Source organism: Oncorhynchus kisutch, linkage group LG26 (assembly GCF_002021735.2).
Source record: "Oncorhynchus kisutch isolate 150728-3 linkage group LG26, Okis_V2, whole genome shotgun sequence".
NCBI lineage: Eukaryota > Metazoa > Chordata > Actinopteri > Salmoniformes > Salmonidae > Oncorhynchus > Oncorhynchus kisutch.
Genome location: NC_034199.2, coordinates 13,278,952 through 13,300,826, shown reverse-complemented (window position 1 = coordinate 13,300,826; position 21,875 = coordinate 13,278,952). Strand labels below are relative to the sequence as shown.

General features: G+C 40.9%; 1 protein-coding gene across 1 annotated transcript in view; it reads right to left on the bottom strand.

The window, feature by feature from the left end:
- b3galt1b (UDP-Gal:betaGlcNAc beta 1,3-galactosyltransferase, polypeptide 1b) overlaps positions 1 to 21,625 on the bottom strand; it is a 138,779-nt gene extending 117,154 nt beyond the window's left edge. Inside the window, exon 1 of the mRNA XM_031805402.1 lies at positions 21,537 to 21,625. The gene's annotated coding sequence lies outside the window, so the exon portion shown is untranslated. The remainder of the gene's footprint in view (positions 1 to 21,536) is intronic.
- Positions 21,626 to 21,875: the final 250 nt, after the last annotated feature.

Sequence of the window (21,875 nt, the reverse complement as noted above, 5' to 3'; positions counted from 1 at the left end):
CCTCAATCCTATAGAAAATGTGTGGGCAGAACTGAAAAAGCGTGTGCGAGGAAGGAGGCCTACAAACATGACTCAGTTACACCAGCTCTGTCATTAGGAATGGTTCATAATTCCCCCAACTTATTGTGGGAAGCTTGTGGAAGGCTACCTGAAACCTTTGACCCAATTTAAAGGCAATGCTACCAAATACTAATTGAGTGTATGTAAACCTCTGACCCACTGGGAATGTGATAAAAGAAATCAAAGCTGAAATAAATAATTCTCTCAACTATTTTTCTGACATTTCATGTTCTTAAAATAAAGTGATGATCTTAACTGATTTAAGACAGGGATTTTTACTAGGATTAAATGTCAGGAATTGTGAAAAACTGAGTTTAAATGTATTTGGCTAAGGTGTATGTTAATTTCAAACTTCAACTGTATAACATTTACTTTTACTTTTTACTTTTATTCAAGTATGAGGATTGAGTACTTTTTACACCAGTACTTAAGTACATTTAAAAGCAGATACTTTTACTCAAGTATTTTACTTGGTGACTTTCACTTTTACTTGAGTAATTTTCTATGAAGGTATCTGTACTTTTACTCAAGTACGACAATTGAGTACTTTTTCACACTACTGTACCCCTGCTAGATTACGGAGACATAATGTCAGCAGAATTCTATACTCCTCTTCATTTATCAATTCAATTAAGTTACCCTTAGTCTGTTATATCAGGATTTGTAAGATACTGATAGAAAAGGAAACAGACAGAGGCCCAGTCTACCAAAGTTAAATGTTTATTCACGGGAATGTTCTGACGTGTACAGTACAAGACCTTCAATTTATAGCGACACACATACTTCCACACCAAACATCAAATCCGCTCGCCAACAGAACCTAGGGGAGTATGTGAGAATAGTGTCTTCCTACCCTCCCCTAAGATAGGGAGAGACCTGGGACTGGGAAGTTCTCAGTGTCCCAGCCAAGGTCTCCCCGGATCTGGCTCAGACAGATAGTCTGTTCTCAAAACACTAGACACATTGTTCCCAAAACGTTGATTCTGACTAAAACCACACACCATATTATAATATATAGACCGTATTATAATTTATAGATCGGCAGGTAAGGGTGCTCTCAAGCAGCTAGATGTTCTTTACCATCCGGCCATCAGATTATCCACCAATGCTCCTTATAGGACACATCACTGCACTCCTCTGTAAACTGGTCATCTCTGTATACCCGTCGCAAGACCCACTGGTTGATGCTTATTCATAAAGCCCTCTCAGGCCTCACTCCCCCCTATCTGAGATATCTACTGCAGCCCGTATCCTCCACATACAACACCCATTCTGACAGTCACATTCTGTTAAAGGACCCCAAAGCACACACATCCCTGGGTCGCTCATATTTTCAGTTCGCTGCAGCTAGCGACTGGAACGAGCTGCAACAAACACTCAAACTGGACAGTTCTATCTCAATCTCTTCATTCAAAGACTCAATCATGGACACTCTTACTGACATTTGTTGCTGCTTTGATTGATGCATTGTTGTCTCTACCTTCTTGCCCTTTGTGCCGTTGTCTGTGCCCAATAATGTTTGTACCATGTTTTGTGCTGCTACCATGTTGTGCTGCTGCTATGTTGTGTTGCTACCATGTTGTTATCATGTTGTGTTGCTACCATGCTGTGTTGCCATGTGTTGCTGCCATGCTATGTTGTCGTCTTAGGTCTCTCTTTATGTAGTGTTGTGTTGTCTCTCTTGTCGTGATGTGTGTGTTGTCCTATTTCTTTTAAATGTATTTTTATTTTGAATCCCAGCCCCCGTCCCTGCAGGAGGCCTTTTGTATTTTGGTAGGCCATCATTGTAAATAAGAATTTGTTCTTAACTGACTTGCCTAGTTAAATTAAGGTTAAATCAAAAATACCAAATAAATATCTTGCCTGGTTGGCCTTGTCCGGGGGTATCGTTGGATCGGGCCAGTGTCTCCCCACCCCCATCTCAGTCGCCAGTATCTATGCTGCAATAGTAGTCTGTGCCGGGGGGCTAGTGTCAGTCTGTCCTAATTGGTGTAATTCTCCTGTCTTATCTGGCGTCCTGTGTGATCTTAAGTATGCTCCCTCTAATTCTTCCATCTCTCTCTCGCTTTTCTCTCTCCCCTCCTGGAGGACATAAGCCCTGGGACCATGCCTCAGGACTACATGGTCTGATGATTCCTGGCTGTCCCCGTCCCCAGTTCACCTGGTCATGCTGCTGCTCCAGTTTCTTCTGTTCTGCCTGCAGCTATGGAACCCTGACCTGTTCACCGGACATGCTACCCTTTCTCCGAACTGCTGTTTTGACCCTCTCTCTCCCCCTATCTCGCTTCTTCTCGCTCTCTCTACCGCACCTGCTGTCTCGACCTCTGAATGCTCGGCTATGAAAAGCCAACTGACATTCACCCTTTATAACCACTGTGATTATTATTTGACCTGCTGGTCATCTACGATCGTTTGAACATCTTGAAGAACGATCTGACCTTAATGGACATGTACTCTTGTAATCTCCATCAGGCACAGCCAGAAGTGCCTAGTTACTCTCTGTTTCTTCCTAGGTTCCAGCATTTCTAGAGTTTTTCCCTAGCCACCGTGCATCTGCATTGCTTGCTCTTTTGAGCTTTAGGCTGGGTTTCTGAATAAACATTTTGTGACATCTGCTGATGTAAAAAGGCCTTTAGAAATACATTTGATTGATTGATACAGTATACCACAGTCCACAAAAATACTACAGTAATTACTATAGTATTTACAAAATAATTTTTACTACAGTATTTATACTATAGTAAACTGCAAATACTACAGTATAAAATGTATTCCTATATAGTATTCATAATTGTGTCCATATTGTCCATGAGTTTCTAGTGGTTAGACCATATGGTTCAAGAGAAAATAACCTAATTAATGAAAAAAAGTATCTAATCAACAATGGAATTAATTTCAATTAATGCAACTCTTCCAACTATTTACTTTTTTCCACAACTGCAACCAATTCATTGCCAAAATATGTATTACAAAGACATATGGACATAGCATTTTTTTTTCAATTGTGTAAAAACAATTTAAAGGATATTTCATGTTGAAACCCACACATTAAACACCAATGGTTTATATTTATGATAATTTATGAGGGACAGATATAATTACAGACACCTGTGATAATATGAATGACCCTTAAAGGGCCACTAGTTGTCTTGTGATAAATTACATAAAAGTTAGAACAATTCTGGTAGTTCACTGGTAAACATTGAAATGTCCAGTTTTACACCATCCCTTTGCAACCCTATCCAGAACAACAACAACAACAACAGTTTATGAATCTAATCTCACAAAGAAGACTAGAGAATAGCACCACAAAATGTAATGACATGAGCGGAAGAAAAACTGTCCAAAATAGGCAAAAAATAAATGGCCGTATGACAGTTAAGCACATCATCTGTTTCAGTGGAGTCAAAATACTCTAAATAAGTGGTTGATGTGATGATGTTAAATGAGTGAAGAGTGAAGTTCTCTGGTTAATTTGGGCACTGAGGCGTGCTGTATACAATATTTACCTACGGTCTGTGTGAGTCCTCCGAGTCCTTCCTCTGCTGGAACTTTAGTGGCATGCAGTTTAAATGAGGGGACCCAAATCCATTTGGACCACTCCATCCTCTCAGATAGAGAGCTAATTTTCTCCATGACTTCACAAACTACTCTTCTGCACTAGATTCAGTTTTTCTTCTAAAATAATGCAATCAAACATCTCCGGAGAGACCTGAAAATAGCTGTGCAGCGACGCTCCCCATCCAACCTGACAGAGCTTGAGAGGATCTGCAGAGAAGAATGGAAGAAACTCCCCAAATACAGGTGTGCCAAACTTGTAGCATCATACCCAAGAAGACTCAAGGCTGTAATCGCTGACAGAGGTGCTTCAACAAAGTACTAAGTAAAGGATCTGAATACCTATGTAAATGTCATATTTCTGTTTTTAATTTTTAAACAATGTAATCAATTTTAGAATAAGGCTGTAACCTACCAAAATGTAGAAAAAGTCACAGGGTCTGAATAGTTTCCGAATGCTGTAACTCAAACCCAATTTTTATGAGGTGGTGGAAAGTCAGAGAGAGGGGGCAGGAAAGAGAGCAAGGGTTTTCAGCATTTCCAATTGACTTCACTGTACCTTAATTCAACTATTAGCTGACTATTGACCTTCTGGGATTTGCTCTCACATCTTTGTAGAATTCACCACCCCAATAAGCTCAATTGAACCCTTCAATGAAATAACCATATATCTCAATTTTGGGAAATGTTAGTGATATGGTATATTTCTAGTCAATATGAATCATCCAGATTCTTGATATTACATACAAAAATGGACAACATGTACAATGCATGTACATTTCAGTTGAGAACTCTGGACATTACAGTGAACTTCTAATACAAAATATATAAAGACACAACATCTGTAATCATCTGAAAATAAACAATACACTATGGTTCTTTGGTTGAAGGGTTCAATTATTGTGGGGAAGAGGGTTCAAGAAAAGGTGGAAGATATCAGTCTGACTATCAGCAAGAACTTATGTGATTAATACACGGGACTAAAGAAGAATGATTTCTATACTTCTGGATGTGGGTACAGTGCCACTTTGAAAATGCCAACCCAGTTCCCTGCGGCGATACAGATGCAGGATCTTAATTCGACCTATAATTGTCAGAGCAAAGTAATCCTGCAGCAACAGAATTTGAATGTTTAGTCCATAACGTTGCTGGATCAGTGGTTGGGCTATTAGCTGGCCAAAAGTAGGCTACATGAAAAGTGCAATACTGTTAATATAACTGTGTGGGCTTTCAGTGAAAGTATGTAAATCACAAAGCTCATCTGCATTTCCTGCAGTGCAGGAAAATTCTCAGCAACAAAAAAGTTATCAAATGAAGATCCTACATATACTGTATAGGCTCGTCCTCTGCACAGTTATGAAATGGAAGATCAAAATGAACTGTGTTACTTTGTTCACTGTGCAGTGGAGTTGTTTGTATACGACTGCCTAAAGCATAATTTTGTATTGATGAAGAGGCTAAACCTACAACAGGCTCAGCAGAAGGACACTATCAATAGCGCTACTGCTCTCCTTCCAATCCCACATAGACTTCCTCTTCAGGTCTATGACAAACATGTCCGCAAAAAGAAACCACAATCATCAAAACTGGCACGACACTATAGACGAGTATTTCCAAATCAAGTCGATGTTATTCAATTGCTTTAAACTGTAGAGAATGCACATTTATTTTGGTTGTTTACAGGGGAACTAAACAAATTGACAGTATAATATGTTAAGTAGATTTTTGGAGGGGTGAAAAATATTTATTCTCTTGAGATGCCTGGATTTAGTAACGTTTTGGTGAACTGACTTTTGAGGCATTTCAAAACGGAAGCACTGGGAGGACAGAATAAATCAGATTTAAATTCAGCTTTCAGACAGGGAGGGCTTGGAAGTTGCTCGTCTGACTGAGACAGATTGTCAGCAAGAGAAAGTCGAGTCTAGAGGGGATTTACAACAAGGCTCTGTTAGTAAGTCTAAAGACACACCGTATAACAAGACTGATATGCAGATTCCTATAAGCAGATTCCTATAGTCATTGTCATCATTGCCTGGACATCAGTTATAGATTAAAGGGACATGAATACAGAATCCAACCATTGACCTTTAAATGAATTTGTGAAATACTTATCATTCTATTGAAGTGTCGTAATCAATTGTGAAGACATATAGATGAGGTTCCTGTAGTCCTTGCGCTTACAATGGAAACAACGCATAAGCTATACAACTCAGCATTGATAGTGTAAAAGTAGTGTAAAAGGACTTTAATATTAAAAGGTAGTTTTTTGAGGGGAAAATAGGAGGAAATGCAATTATTCCACTGGGGTGTCTGGCTCAAAAAGCAGAAGAGCTGAAAAGTCTAACTGCTCCAGTTGGATTCCCCAGCTTAATCCTAAACAGCCAGACAGCGAGCGGCAGACTGAGGTTTACATGATTATGTGTGCAGTGCACTGCAGAAAACTAATCCTGTCTTTCACAGCCCTTTATTCCACACACAGGGCTCTAGCAGCATGTCTAAAACGCCACTAGAAAGAACAGAACATAAACAACAACATCTGTGTTTCTCTTACCAACCCCCTAAAATGGGGTTATTATAGTATATTACAGCTGCAACACTGTAAAAGTCCATTTGTTTTTTCATTAGTGACGGAAGGATGGACGGGGGGGATCGCCACAGTTAAATATCGCTATATTATTTTGGATTATATAATATCACTACTTTGACACCAAGTATCAATAAAAAAATTAACTGCTAGGTATTTTTTATCCTATTGCTTGTTCTCCAACTTCTTTTTAAATAGTGAGCAAACATATTTTTAGCACTTTCAATTCCATGACTGATCAAAACTCGTTTTCTCGTGATCTCTAGTCTCTCTGCAGCAGACATACAGTGAATTCGGAAAGTATTCAGACCCTTTGACTTTTTCCATATTTTGTTACATTTACAGCCTTATTCTAAAATGTATTCAATCGTTTTTTTCCCTCATCAATCTACACACAATACCCAATAATGACAAAGCAAAAACACGTTTTTTATACTTTTTGCAAATGTATTCAAAATAAAAAACTGAAATTATTATTATTATTAAGTATTCAGACCCTTTAATCAGTACTTTGTTGAAGCGCCTTTAGCAGATCCCTGCAGATCCTCTCAGGCCCTGTAAGGTTGGATGGGGAGTGTTCCTGCAAAACTATTTTCAGATATCTACAGAGATGTTCGATCAGGTTCAAGTCCGGTCTCTGGCTGGGCCCCTCAAGGACCTTCAGAGACTTGTCCCGAAGCCACTCCTGCATTGTCTTGGCTGTGTGCTTAGGGTCATTGTCCTGTTAGAAGGTGAACCTTCGCCCCAGTCTGAGGTCCTGAGAGCTCTGGAGCAGGTTTTAATCAAGGTTCTCTCTGTACTTTGCTATGTTAATCTTTCCCTCGATGCTGACTACTCTCCCAGTCCCTGCCACTGAAAAACATCCCCACATCATGACTCTGCCACCACCATGCTTCATCGTAGGTGCCAGGTTTCCTCCAGATGTGACACTTGACATTCAGGCCAAAGAGTTCAATCTTGATTTCATCAGACCAGATAATCTTGTTTCTCATGGTCTGTGAGTCTTTTGGTACCTTTTGGCAAATTCGAAGCGGGCTGTCGGCAAACTCCAAGCGGGCTGTCATGTGCCTTTTACTGAGGAGTGGCTTACGTCTGGCTACTCTACCATAAAGGCCTGATTGGTGGAGTGCTGCAGAGATGGTTGTCCTTCTAGAAGGTTCCCCCATCTCAACAAAGGAACTCTGGAGCTCTGTCAGAGTGACCGTCGGGTTCTTGGGTCACCTCCCTGACTAAGGCCCTCCTCCCCCAATTGCTCAGTTTGGCCGGGTGGCCAGCTCTAGGAAGAGTCATGGTGGTTCAAAATGTTTTCCATTTAAGAGTGATGGAGGCCACTGTGTTCTTGGAGACCTTCAATACGGCAAACATTTTTTGGTACCCTTCCCCTAATCTGTGCCTCGACACAATCCTGTCTCGGAACTCTATGGACAATTCCTTCAAACTCATGGCTTGGTTTTTGTTCTGATATACACTGTCAACGGTGGGACCTTATATAGACAGGTGTGTGCCTTTCCAAATCATGTCCAATCAATTGAATATACCACAGGTGGACTCCAATCAAGTTCTAGAAGAATCTCAAAGACGATCAATGGAAACAGGATGCACCTGAGCTCAATTTCGAGTATCATAGCAAAGGATCTAAATACGTATGTAAGTAAGTATTCAAAATGGGGGAAAAGTCCAGGGGTCTGAATACTTTCCAAATGCACTTTATAGTGAGCAATATCTTTGGAACATCAAATCACAATAACATCACCGTATCGAATCGCAATACATATAGAATCATGAGAATCACAATAAATATTGTATCGGGACCTAAGTATCGTGATAATATCGTATCGTGAGGTCCATGGCAATTCCTAGCCCTACTTTTCATGGCTGCCGTCATCTCAAGGTCATGGGTTCAGTCGGCTTTGTGAAATCACTGAAAACATGCCCTGATCACAAGGGAAATCAAGTCAAATTCTCAAGAGGCCTCAGAACCACTCTTCTCCTATCAGGCAGCTGGGACAAGGAGGGAGGCAGACCAATATTCCGCAAGTGCTCCCTTCCCATATTGTTTTCTTTGAAATTTCCTCCATTCTTTATGAACGTTTGCATATTTATCACCGACTGGAGAAGGAAGGAAATGTTCATACATAATTCTGTGTAAAATGGGATTACTAAATAAACGGGTTGCAAGTGATACATGCAGTTTCTACAACTGGTTGTCAATCATCTTTGTGAATAGGCAAAATCATAGAAAAACAAAGCAAGATAAACAATGATCAATGATTTAAGTCTCTACATAATATTAAACATTTTGTGGAGCGGCCGCACATTTCAATAATTATGTTTTGCATGTTGTGGCTTCAAACAGCATATACAGTGGCTTATTATAACAAAAGAATGATACATCTAAACTTGAATGACATTCGAGCATAAGGAAAAGAGTGTCTACTCCAAGCTTTGTTTACTGACTTCGGTGTTGAGGTAAACAACCAGCCAAACGTGTCCATGGATGATAACGGGCATCCCTCCTATACAACACCTACTGGTTAAACAACAAGGTTCCCACTCAACAACACCATGTCTTTGTCTGCTGCCCTTTCGGATAGCTGTGTACAAGTTCAGTGTTTCAGTCAGTTAGCAGCAGCTCATCAGTATGCACTGAGAGGAACACCTGTGGTGTGTATGCTCCAGAGTTTCATTTGATTGCTAATGTTTCCTTCAGAGACCTTCCGTTAAAGACGGAAGAGACAAGTAATGAGACCTGTGCAAAGGGGGATTGGAATGCTAACAACAGAATGAGCATAAAACCAGGATGCTGTAGCCTGCCACACAAACAGCTGAGAGCAAGTCAGCCTGGGATATTGTCCAGAGGCTGGGAAGTATTCAGAGCTTGTTTTTTTCCGCTGTGCACAGAGAGTTATTTATTTGGTTTTAAGACAACTCCTGCGTCCACACGTACCTCCCGAAAAATTGCGAAGCCCAATACTATAGCAGAGAGGTGTCAGAAATATAGCGGGAAGCTGGGACAGGGTTTGTTTTCCATCTTTTAAGCACTATGCAGCTCTCAGAGCATTGATTGCACTCTCCCTGCGATGAGATATTGAGGCAGCTTAAAGAGATAAATACGTAAATCAAGTAAAGGTAGGACACTAAAATCTACAATTCAAGCACATTTCTTTCAGTTTGTTTTTATGCTTGTAAATTGCCTGGGTTTATATACTGGAACAATCTTTTGTGTCATGTCCTGTTAGTAACATAGCATGGTACATTTCAACATTGTAAACCTGCATACTCTGCTTAACCAAAATCTGAATTCCTAGATGTATCTTGAGGTCCCATGTACTTGGATGGCTCAGTTAAAGGGTATATTATACGAACAGGAACCAACTGATGGATGCTTACAGCAAGACTTCAATGCACTCCCAACACCTCTCACCATACTCTATATAAGGCATCTCCTATGAATACTTGCATTTCAACGTTTTCTTTTTTAAAACATGTACTAAAATATTAAATAGCGTTACTGAAATCCAAATGACTAAAAACAGTTCTGTGCAGTGTTTCAGAGTAACACACAAGGCTAAACTGGGAATCTGGGATTCCATCTAAAGTGAAATCACTTGCCCATGAAATTGTAGATTGCATAAAATAGATGAAACACTGAGAATGCAAAATACTATCCTGCATACTGATAAGATAAAAAGTAATTACTAATGTTATCAGAAGTTACAATGCATACTTCCTAATCAGGTTTTGGGTCCAACTATGGAATCAAGATATGAGACCAGGGCTAATCAGTATAGTGATAATGTGCCACATAAGTATAGAGAGTTGGCTCACAATGATGCCATCAAATTTAGTGAATGAAACAATCAAAACGACAATATCAGGAAAACCAAAAAGACAACCATCTAGCATTTGCCACATTTACAAAAGTTTTATTTCTGTTTGGATACCAAAAACATGAAAGCAACTGAAGATGTGTTACTGAAACAATACTCAGCCGTGGCGTAGTGGAGGATATAGATACAGTGCATTCGGGAAATTATTCAGATACCTTGACTTTTCCACATTTTGTTACGTTACAGCCTTGTTCTATAATGGATTTTTTTAAATGTCCCTCATCAATCTACACACCATACACTATAATGACAAAGCGAAAACAGGTTTTTTGAAATTTTAGAAAATCTATAAAAAATGTAAAACAGAAATCCCTTATTTACGTAAGTATTTAGAACTTTGCCATGAGACTCGAAATTGAGCTCAGGTGCATCCTGTTTCCATTGGTCATCCAATGAGATCATTGAGATCTTTCTACAACTTGATTGGAGTTCATCTGTGGTAAATTCAATTGATTGGACACGATTTGGAAAGGCACACACCTGTCTATATAAGGTCCCACAGTTTACAGTGCATGTCAGAGCAAAAACCAAGCCATGAGGTCGAAGGAACTGCCTGTAGATACCATGACACAAGGCGAGACTCAGATGCAGATACAGGAGGAAGATGGTTGAAGTTTAAGATGTTTAATAATTCAAAAGTTGTAGGCAAGAGAATGGTCATGGACAGGCAAAGGTCAAAACTAGTCCCGGAGGTACAGAGTGGCAGACAGACTTGAGGTCAAGACAGGCAGAATGGTCAGGCAGGCGGGTAGAGAGTCCAGAAACAGGAAAGGGTCAAAACCGGGAGGACCAGAAAAAGGAGAATAGCAAAAACCAAGAGAACGGGAAAAACACTGGTTGACTTGGAAGCATACAAGACGAACTGTCACAGAGAGACAGGAAACACAGGGATAAATACACTGGGGAAAACAAGCAACACCTGGAGGGGTGGAGACAATAACAAGGACAGGTGAAACAGATCAGGGTGTGACAGTAGAGCTCAGAGACAGGATTGTATCAAGGCACAGATCTGGGGAAGGGTACCAAAAAATGTCTGAGGCATTGAAGGTCCCCAAGAACAAAGTGGCCTCCATCATTCTTAAATGGAAGAAGTTTGGAATCACCAAGACTCTTCCTAGAGCTGGCTGCTTGGCCAAACTGAGCAAACGGGGGGGGGGGGGGAAAGGGCCTTGGTCGAGAGGTGACCAAGAGCCCGCTTGCAGTTTGCCAAAAGGCACCTAAAGGACTCACAAAGCATGAGAAACAAGATTCTCTGGTCTGATGAAACCAAGACTGAACACTGGCCTGAATGCCAAGCATCACATCTGGAGGAAACATGGCACCATCCCTTCAGTGAAGCACAGTGGTGGCAGCATCATGCTGTCGGGAGGTTTTTCAACGGCAGAGAATGGGAGACTAGTCAGGATCGAGGGAAAGATGAACGGAGAAAAGTACAGAGATCCTTGATGGAAATCTTTTCCAGGCGCTCAGGACCTCAGACTGGGGCGAAGGTTCACCTTCCAACAGGACAACGACCCTAAGCACACAGCCCAAAAAACGCAGGAGTGGCTTCGGGACAAGTCTCAGAATGTCCTTGAGTGGCCCAGCCAGAGCCTGGACTTGAACTCGATCGAACATCTCTAGAGAGACCTGAATGTAGCTGTGCAGTGACACTCCCCATCCAAGCTGACAGAGCTTGAGAGGATCTGCAGCGAAGAATGGGAGAAACTCCCAAAATACAGTTGTGCCAAGCTTGTAGCGTCATACCCAAGAAGACTCAACGCTGTAATCACTGCCAAAGGTGGTTCAACAAAGTACTGAGTAAAGGGACTGAATACCTTTGTAAATGTGATATTTCATTAAAAAAACATTGTTTTATACATTTGCAAAAATGTATAAAAATCAGTTTATGCTTTGTCATTAAGGGGTGTTGTGTGTAGATTGATGAGGAAAACCCCCGCATCTAATCACTTTTAGAAAAAGGCTGTAACATAACAAAATGTGGAAAAAGTCAAAGAGTCTGAATACTTTCCAAATGCCCTGTATGTCACTGATTCGAATAGGGTTCACCATGCGGTAGTAGAGAGAACAGTCTATGACTAGGGTGGCTGGAGTCTTTGACAATTTTTTATGCCTGTATTACTGACAGTCATTTGCCGTTGTCATTATCGGAGTGGAAATGTTGTTTGCAGAGTTCACAACCTGTTACACTTCTGAGAAAAAAGTTTTCCTTTATTTCATAAGCATCATTTTACAAGTTGTCATTTTTTTCAATGTCTTTTGTATGGTGAGCTCCATGTGAGCAATGAGCATTTGTCTGGTTTCTCTGTCCTGATAACATTGAGGGAGCGCACCTGAGCACACGTCGAAGTAGGCCTACTGTACCTTGCCTGCTGAATGAAAAATGAATGAAACATCAATCAAATCAATTTAGCCTCAAAAAAATAATGAAACATGTTCAATTTGGTTTAAATAATGCAAAGTGTTGGAGAAGAAAGTAATATGTGCCATGTAAGAATGTGTGCCATGTAAAAAAGCTAACGTTTAAGTTCCTTGCTCAGAACATGAGTACATATGAAAGTTGGTGGTTCTTTTTAACATGAGACTTCAATATTCCAAGGTAAGAGGTTTTAGGTTGTAGTTAATATAGTATTTATAGAACTATTTCTCTCTATACCATTTGTATTTCATATACCTTTGACTATTGGATGTTCTTATAGGCACTATAGTATTGCCAGTGTAACAGTATAGCTTCCGTCCCCCTCCTCGCCCCTACCTGGGCTCGAACCAGGAACACATCGACAACAGCCACACTCGAAGCATCGTTGCCCATCGCTCCACAAAAGCCGCAGCCTTTGCAGCGCAAGGGGAATAACTACTCCAAATCTAAAAGCGAGTGACGTTTGAAACAGTATTAATGCACACCCAGCTAACTAGCTAGCCATTTCACATTGGTTACACCAGCCATTAGGCTGATAGGCTTGAAGTCATAAACAGCGCTGTGCTTGCGAAGAGCTGCTGGCAAAACGTACGAAAGTGCTGTTTGAATGAATGATTACGGGCCTGCTGCTGCTCAGTCAGACTGCTCTATCAAATCAGACTTAATTATAACATAATAACACACAGAAACACCAGCCTTTGGTCATTAATATGATCGAATTCAGAAACTATAATTTCGAAAACAAAACGTTTATTATTTCAGTGAAATACGGAACCGTTCTGTATTTTATCTAACGGGTGGCATCCCTAAGTCTAAATATTCCTGTTACATTGCACAACCTTCAATGTTATGTCATAATTACGTACAATTCTGGCAAATGAGTTCGCAAAGAGCCAGGCAGCCCAAACTGTTGCATATACCCTGACTCTGCGTGCAATGAACGCAAGAGAAGTGACACAATTTCACCTGGTTAATATTGCCTGCTAACCTGGAATTCCTTTAGCTAAATATGCAGGTTTAAAAATATATACTTGTGTATTGATTTTAAGAAAGGCATTGATGTTTATGGTTAAGTACACATTGAGCAACGACAGTTGTTGATTGATAGTTTTTTATAAGATAAGTTTAATGCTAGCTAGCAACTTACCTTGGCTTACTGCATTCGCATAACAGGCAGGCTCCTCGTGAGGCAGGTGGTTAGAGCGTTGGACTAGTTAACTGTAAGGTTGCAAGATTGGATCCCCCGAGCTGACAATGTAAAAATCTGTCGTTCTGCCTCGTTCCTGACTTGGCTAGTTAAATAAAGATTAAATAAAGGTGTAAAAAATAAAATGAAATAAAAATATTGTCAAAATCAGCACCCAAAAATACAGATTTCCGATTATTATGCAAACTTGAAATCGGCCATAATTAATCAGCCATTCCGATTAATCGGTCGACCTCTAATATGGAGTTGGTCCCCCCCATTGCTGCTATAACAGCCTCCACTCTTCTGATAAGGATTTCCCCTAAATGTTGGAACATTACTGCAGGGACTTGCTTCCATTCAGCCACAAGAGCATTAGTGAGGTCGGGCACTAATGTTGTGCAATTAGGCCTGGCTTGCTGTCGGCATTTCAATTCATCACAAAGGTGTTTGATGGGGTTGAGGTCAGGGCACTGTGCAGGACCTCACTGTGCACGAGGGCATTGTCATGCTGAAACAGAAAATGGCCTTTCCCAAACTGTTGCCACAAAGTTGGAAGCACAGAACCGTCTAGAATTACATTGTATGCTGTAGCGTTAAGATTTCCCTTCACTGGAATTAAGGGGCCTAGCCTTAACCATGAAAAACAGCCACAGACCATTATTCCTCCTCCACTAAACTTTACAGTTGGCACTATGCATTCAGGCAGGTGGCATCCACCAAACCCAGATTCGTGATTCATCACTCCAGTGAACTCGTTTCCACTGCTCCAGAGACCGATGGCAACGAGTTTACACCACTCCAGCCGCCGCTTGGCATTGTGCATGGTGATCTTAGGCTTGAGTGCGGCTGCTCGGCCATGGAAAACATGTCATGAAGCTCCCGACGAACAGTTCTTGTGCTGACTTTGCTTCCATAGGCAGTTTGGAACTCGGTAGTAAGTGTTACAACCGAGGACAGAAAATGTTGATGTGCTACACGCTTCAGCACTCGGCGGTCCTGTTTTTTTGTGGCTTACCACCTCGCGGCTGATTCGTTGTTGCTGCTATACCTTTCCACTTCACAATATCAATACTTACAGTTGCCCGGGGCAGCTCTTGGAGGGGAGAAATTTGACTACCTGACTTGTTGGAAAGGTGGCATCCAATGAAGGTGCCACTTTGAAAGTCACTGAGCTCTTCAGTAAGGCCATTCTACTACCAATGTTTGTCTGTGAAGATTGCATGGCTGTGTGCTCGATTTTATACACCTGTCAGCAACGGGTGTGGCTGAAATAGCTGAATCCAATCATTTGAAGGGGTGTCCACATACTTATCTATATACAGTATATATATTGAATTTATACCCCTTGAATTATTCCACATTTTGTTGTGTTACAACCTGAATTCCAAATGGATATGTATATATATATATAGTAATATATATATAGTAAAAATAAAGAAAAACCCTGGAATGAGTAGGTGTGTACAAACTTTTCACTGGTACTGTATGTAAATGAGACATGTATGTATTTAATTTTCTATGAATTAGCACCATTTTCTAAAAACATGTTTTCACTTTGCCATTATGGGGTATTGTGTATAGATGAGTTCAATATACAGTGGGGCAAAAAAGTATTTAGTCAGCCACCAATTGTGCAAGTTCTCCCACTTAAAAAGATGAGAGAGGCCTGTAATTTTCATCATAGGTACACTTCAACTATGTCAGACAAAATGAGGGAAAGAAATCCAGAAAATCACATTGTAGGATTTATTAGGAATTTATTTGCAAATTATGGTGGAAAATAAGTATTTGGTAAATAACAAAAGTTTATCTCAATACTTTGTTATATACCCTTTGTTGGCAATGACAGAGGTCAAACATTTTCTGTAAGTCTTCACAAAGTTTTCACACACTGTTGCTGGTATTTTGGCCCACTCCTCCATGCAGATCTCCTCTAGAGCAGTGATGTTTTGGGGCTCTTGCTGGGCAACATGGACTTTCAAATCCAAAGATTTTCTATGGGGTTGAGATCTGGAGACTGGCTGGGCCACTCCAGGACCTTGAAATGCTTCTTACGAAGCCACTCCTTCGTTGCCTGGGAGGTGTGTTTGGGATCATTGTCATGCTGAAAGACCCAGCCATGTTTCATCTTCAATGCCCTTGCTGATGGAAGGAGGTTTTCACTCAAAATCTCACGATACATGGCCCCATTCATTCTTTCCTTAACACGGATCAGTTGTCCTGGTCCCTTTGCAGAAAAACAGCCCCAAAGCATGATGTTTCCACCCCCATGCTTCACAGTAGGTATGGTGTTCTTTGGATGCAACTCAGCATTCTTTGTCCTCCAAACACGACGAGTTGAGTTTTTACCAAAAAGTTATATTTTGGTTTCATCTGACCATATGACATTCTCCCAATCTTCTTCTGGATCATCAAAATGCTCTCTAGCAAACTTCAGACGGGCCTGGACATGTACTGGCTTAAGCAGGGGGACACGTCTGGCACTGCAGGATTTGAGTCCCTGGCGGCGTAGTGTGTTACTGATGGTAGGCTTTGTTACTTTGGTCCCAGCTCTCGGCAGGTCATTCACTAGGTCCCCCCGTGTGGTTCTGGGATTTTTGCTCACCATTCTTGTGATCATTTTGACTCCACGGGGTGAGATCTTGCGTGGAGCCCCAGATCGAGGGAGATTATCAGTGGTCTTGTATGTCTTCCATTTCCTAATAATTGCTCCCACAGTTGAGTTCTTCAAACCAAGCTGCTTACCTATTGCAGATTCAGTCTTCCCAGCCTGGTGCAGGTCTACAATTTTGTTTCTGGTGTCCTTTGACAGCTCTTTGGTCTTGGCCATAGTGGAGTTTGGAGTGTGACTGTTTGAGGTTGTGGACAGGTGTCTTTTATACTGATAACAAGTTCAAACAGGTGCCATTAATACAGGTAACGAGTGGAGGACAGAGGAGCCTCTTAAAGAAGAAGTTACAGGTCTGTGAGAGCCAGAAATCTTACTTGTTTGTAGGTGACCAAATACTTATTTTCCACCATCATTTGCAAATAAATTCATTAAAAATCCTACAATGTGATTTTCTGGATTTTTTTTCATAGTTGAAGTGTACCTATGATGAAAATGACAGGCCTCTCTCATCTTTTTAAGTGTGAGAACTTTCACAATTGGTGGCTGACTAAATCGTTTTTTGCCCCACTGTATATTGAACTCATCTATACACAATACCCCATAATGGCAAAGTGAAAACATGTTTTTAGAAAATGGTGCTAATTTATAGAAAATTAAATACAGACATGTGTCGTGGAAGATTCAGAATTTGTTGGTAACATATGTAAGATGTTTTATATTCATCAAATATGTGTAAGTTACTTCTCATCAGAATGGTATTTTTGTATAATACTGTGGCGAGGTTGCAGTTATCTGTTCTATGTCAAGACTAAGTTGCATGGGCCGCAGAGAGTGGAGAGGTCAAAGTGTCATCATGTGTAAACATATCTTTTGCTCCACAATGTCTGTGTACCAGTCAGTGTGTCTCTGTGAGTTTGTCCAGGATTGGTTGTATTTAGAATTGGTTCTATCTAAATGACAATTTGATATATATCATAGGGTGGGGGTAATGTCTTGGTATCATTTTGTACCAAGGACGAGATAAGAGCTTTGTTTAGGAGGCCAAACTGAACGATAATTTATAGCCAACTCTGTCTGGCTAGGGGATACTCCTCTCTGAAGTAAAGCCTTTCTTTGTGTAAGTTCCTAAGACCTGTGTTTTGTCATGTCGTCTAGGAGGGGGTGGATCTTTGCTATAAAGGAACCCATTTGCCATTATGTTGGGTACTCTCAACTTTTCATTAGAGATACTGAACTGTTGAAAGTCAAAATGCTATAGAGCTTATATAATTAAAGATGGACTTTGATAACTAACTCTGACTTGTGTGTGTGGTTTGCTCCCATGATTTGGTAAATAGAGGAAATTTCCACGACACATGTCTCATTTACATACAGTACCAGTGAAAAGTTTGTACACACCTACTCATTCCACGGTTTTTCTTTATTTTTACTATTTTCTACATTGTAGAATAATAGTGAAGACATCAAAACTATTAAATAACACATATGGAACCATGTAGTAACCAAAAACGTGTTAAACAAATCAAAATATATTTTATATTTGAGATTCTTCAAAGTAGCCAGCCTTTGCCTTGATGACAGCTTTGCACACTCTTGGGATTCTCTCAACCAGCTTCATGAAGTTGTCACCTGGAATGCATTTCAATTAACAGGTGTCCCTTCTTAATGCGTTTGAGACAATCATTTGAGTTGTGACTAGGTAGGGGTGGTATACAGAAGATAGCCTTATTTGGTCAAATTTATGTGGCAAGAACAGCTTAAATAAGACAAGAGAAACTACAGTCCAAATTTGTTCCAACCGCCGTGTCTTTGTGAGACGCAGAGTAGGCGAACAGATTATCTATGCATGTGTGGTTCCCACTGTGAAGCATGGAGGAGGAGGTGTGATAGTGCTTTGCTGGTGACACTGTCGATGATTTATTTAGAATTCAAGGCACACTTAACCAGCATGGCTACACAGCATTCAGTTTTTTTGCTTAGTGGGACTTTCATTTGTTTTTCAACAGGACAATGACCCAACACACCTCCACCTCTTTTTTCATAGTATCCAATTGGTAGTTACAGTCTTGTCTCATCGCTGCAACTCCAATACGGACTCGGGAGAGGCAAAGGTCGAGAGCCGTGCGTCCTCCGAAACATAAATCAAACAAGCTGCACTGCTTCTTGATACAATGCCCACTTAACCTGGAAGCCAGCCACACCAATGTGTCGGAGGAATCACTGTACACCTGGCAACCTTGTCAGCGTGCACTGCGCCCGGCCCGCCACAGGAGTCACTATTGCGCGATGGGACAACGACATCCCTGCCAAACACTCCCCTAACCCGGACGACGTTGAGCCAATTGTGCCCCACCCCAATGGGTCTCCCGTTCATGGCTGGCTGCGACAGAGCCTGGACTCGAACCCAGAATCTCTAGTGGCACAATTGCGATGCAGTGCCTTAGACCACCGCTCCACTCGGAAGGCCCCTATGTAAGGGCTATTTGACCAAGAAGGAGATTGATGGAGTGCCGCATCAGATGACCTGGCCTCCACAATCACCCGATCTCAACCCAATTGAGATGGTTTGGGATGAGTTGGACCGCAAAGTGAAGGAAAACAAGCAAACAAATGCTCAGCATATGTGGGAACTCCTTCAAGACTGTTGGAAAAGCATTCCAGGTGAAGCTGGTCGAGAGAATGACAAGAGTGTGCAAATCTGTAATCAAAGCAAAGGGTGGCTACTTTTAAGAATATAAAATATAAAATACATTTTATTTGTTTAACACTTTTTTGTTTACTACGTGATTCCAAACTTTTGACTGGTACTGTACGTACCTGCCAATAGAACTCAAATCCCCGTCTAACTGATTTGTTCTGCCAATAACATTTATTCTGTGATCCACTTTATCCAGAGCTGTGGAACACCGAATTCCACAATGACCATGCCAGTGGGCCTTGAGAGCCAGACAATTCCCTCAGAGAAACCCAATTATAGCTCCAGTGCCTCTTCAGGAACTGGGCTTTAAATATATAATGCAGGTAAACAGGTAAAGGCAACTCCTAAAGCTCTACTAAAGCTCTGCAAAAACACACATGCCTGTGTACTTATTTTATTTTGCCCCCCTTTCATCAAATACAAGCCTTGGTTTGGGAATGAAGAATATCATGAGAAGATATTGGGCGATGAAACAAATATCTAACAGATGTACCTACTGGTAACTGTTTCATCTGTTCTGAAAATGTACGATAAACCAAGTCCTATTGTTTTAATTATAGGCTTGCAGACTTTCATATTCACCCACTTAAATTATTTCCTTGGCATTATATTTTTCACTAGAAATTCTGCAGGAGTCGTGAACCCAACCAGACCCATCTTTGAAAATCATTCCTTGGAATACATTTCACATGCATTGTTGTGTGGTTCCCCATTTGGCCTCCTGCTGCAGCAAATGTCACAGTATGTCAATGCAAAAAAATGTAATCAATTAACTCCCACGTCTATTGAAGCTGCAATCGATATATCAATGTCAAGATACTAGATTCAAAGCTGTAGTTAAAACACAAGGCAGAAATGGGGATACGATAGAGCCTGTGCATGCCAGGATTTTTTCACACAACCTGTGTCTCTATGTTCTGCAGATGTGCATGTTTTATTGGTGCGGGTGTGGTAGTATGAGCAAGAGGTTTGATTTATATTGGCAATGACAAAGATTATTACAGTGGAGATCTAAGGAAGATGGATGAGGAGCACAGTAGCATTTGTTAGATACCAAACCAATAACTGAAATTGGACACCACACACTCCACATCAAGGTTAAAGGCAGAACCTACAACTACATGACTGCCACGGATGAAAAGCCAAAAGGGAGAACATTTATATAAGCAGTCCCACTTTTGCAGACTTCAAGAGGAATCTCATATAATAAAATAGATGTGCTAAACAAATTCACCACATGTTTGAGGTCAAAAAGGCAAAAACCAAGGACTCAGCATATTCAACATGAATGTAAGCCTGTGAGCGCCTGTTGAAAGGAGGCAGTCACATTGAGGGCACTGACGAGAGACCTACAGGCTCTCACCGTGTAAGGGAGCAGAACTCTTTGACAGCAGCACAAAACGACATAAATTAAAGTGATTGTAGTCAAAGGCGGACATTTTCATTTTCTCTGTAAACACCTAAATCTCTGCCAAAAGAAGATTGTGCTAGATTGGTATTATCAAGCATACAAACTGAAGAGGTATAGGCTATGCCTTTGCATTGTTGATGTGCTGCCTATCACATTCTCATGTTTATGTTTCAAATCACAATTATGCTTTTTAGTATCAGACAAATCATACAGAGAGAATTGGCATATATCATGTTCCTAAGCTACAGTAAGCCTAAAAGCATAATCATATGCATGGCCATATGGGATGCATCATGTGCGTGGGCACAGCACGATTTAATAAACGCACTAGTAAAATGACTTAACTGCGACGCAATATAATTTAGCCAAATTGACATAATGTATTGTACACAGACACAGAGTGTGTAACTTTATGGTAACACTTTAAATGAAGTAAGTCCTATACCTGTGTCTAGGCTAACATTGGCAAATAGGCATTCCTGTCTTTCAGTCTTCTCATCTTTCTGGAGGTTGGACATAGGACGGTAGATATAACAGACATGAAGGTACTATTAGATGAATATGCCTCTGTACAGCCAAGAGGACAGCGGGAGATTTAGAGATATCAGAAGAAACTACAGACACTACATGCCATATAGACAACAGTACCTAGAACAGAGCTACAGTTAAGACAACCTGCCCGTTTATTTGGATTATTAGAAGGCTTCTTCACACCAAGTTTCTAATCGCCAAAATGAAGTTCATTTTGAAGCAGGCTAGTCCACTGTCATTATCAACATAGCGCCCATCAAGAGTTGCTCAGTGCTGCACAATTGAGCAGAGATCATACATCTATTATCAGTGGGCTCGCGTCCAGCGGAGGGCACAGGAACACGCAGATGCTAGAGCTACACTGTGGTTTTTTAGGAGTTAATTAAGGAAATACCTCGCGACTGAATAAAAAAAATGTGAACAGTAGCCTGATATGAGCTGGTTGTGACCGTGAACGCAACCGTGTAAATATTACGGTAAACTCATTTACATTGAGTCAAATCCCCGGCATAGGCTACTAAACAGTTGATTAAAGTGGCTCTGAAACAGTACAATAGACGGCAGAAACATGCAAACTGAGCCTACCTATTTTTTCGTCTCCATCCCATTCAGACTTCTGGTCCTGATGCGAGAGCGGTGCCTTCAGCATCCTAAAGCGAAACGCTATTTGTCTCGAAGAGAACAGATCGTAGTGCCTGGAGTTAGAGCTCATACATTGACAAGAGGCCGGCCCAATCAGAAAGTAATCCGATGGAGTCGTAGCCAATCCACTTGAGAGAAAGAAAGCTACTTTACATGCTGTAGCAAGGTAGATTGACGTTATAAGGGTATTTCCATTCAACCAACAATTGTTATGAATTTGCGGAATGACTGGCTTTATAGCCCAGTTCTTTAATTGTAACACCAACTGACTAGGCTAAACTA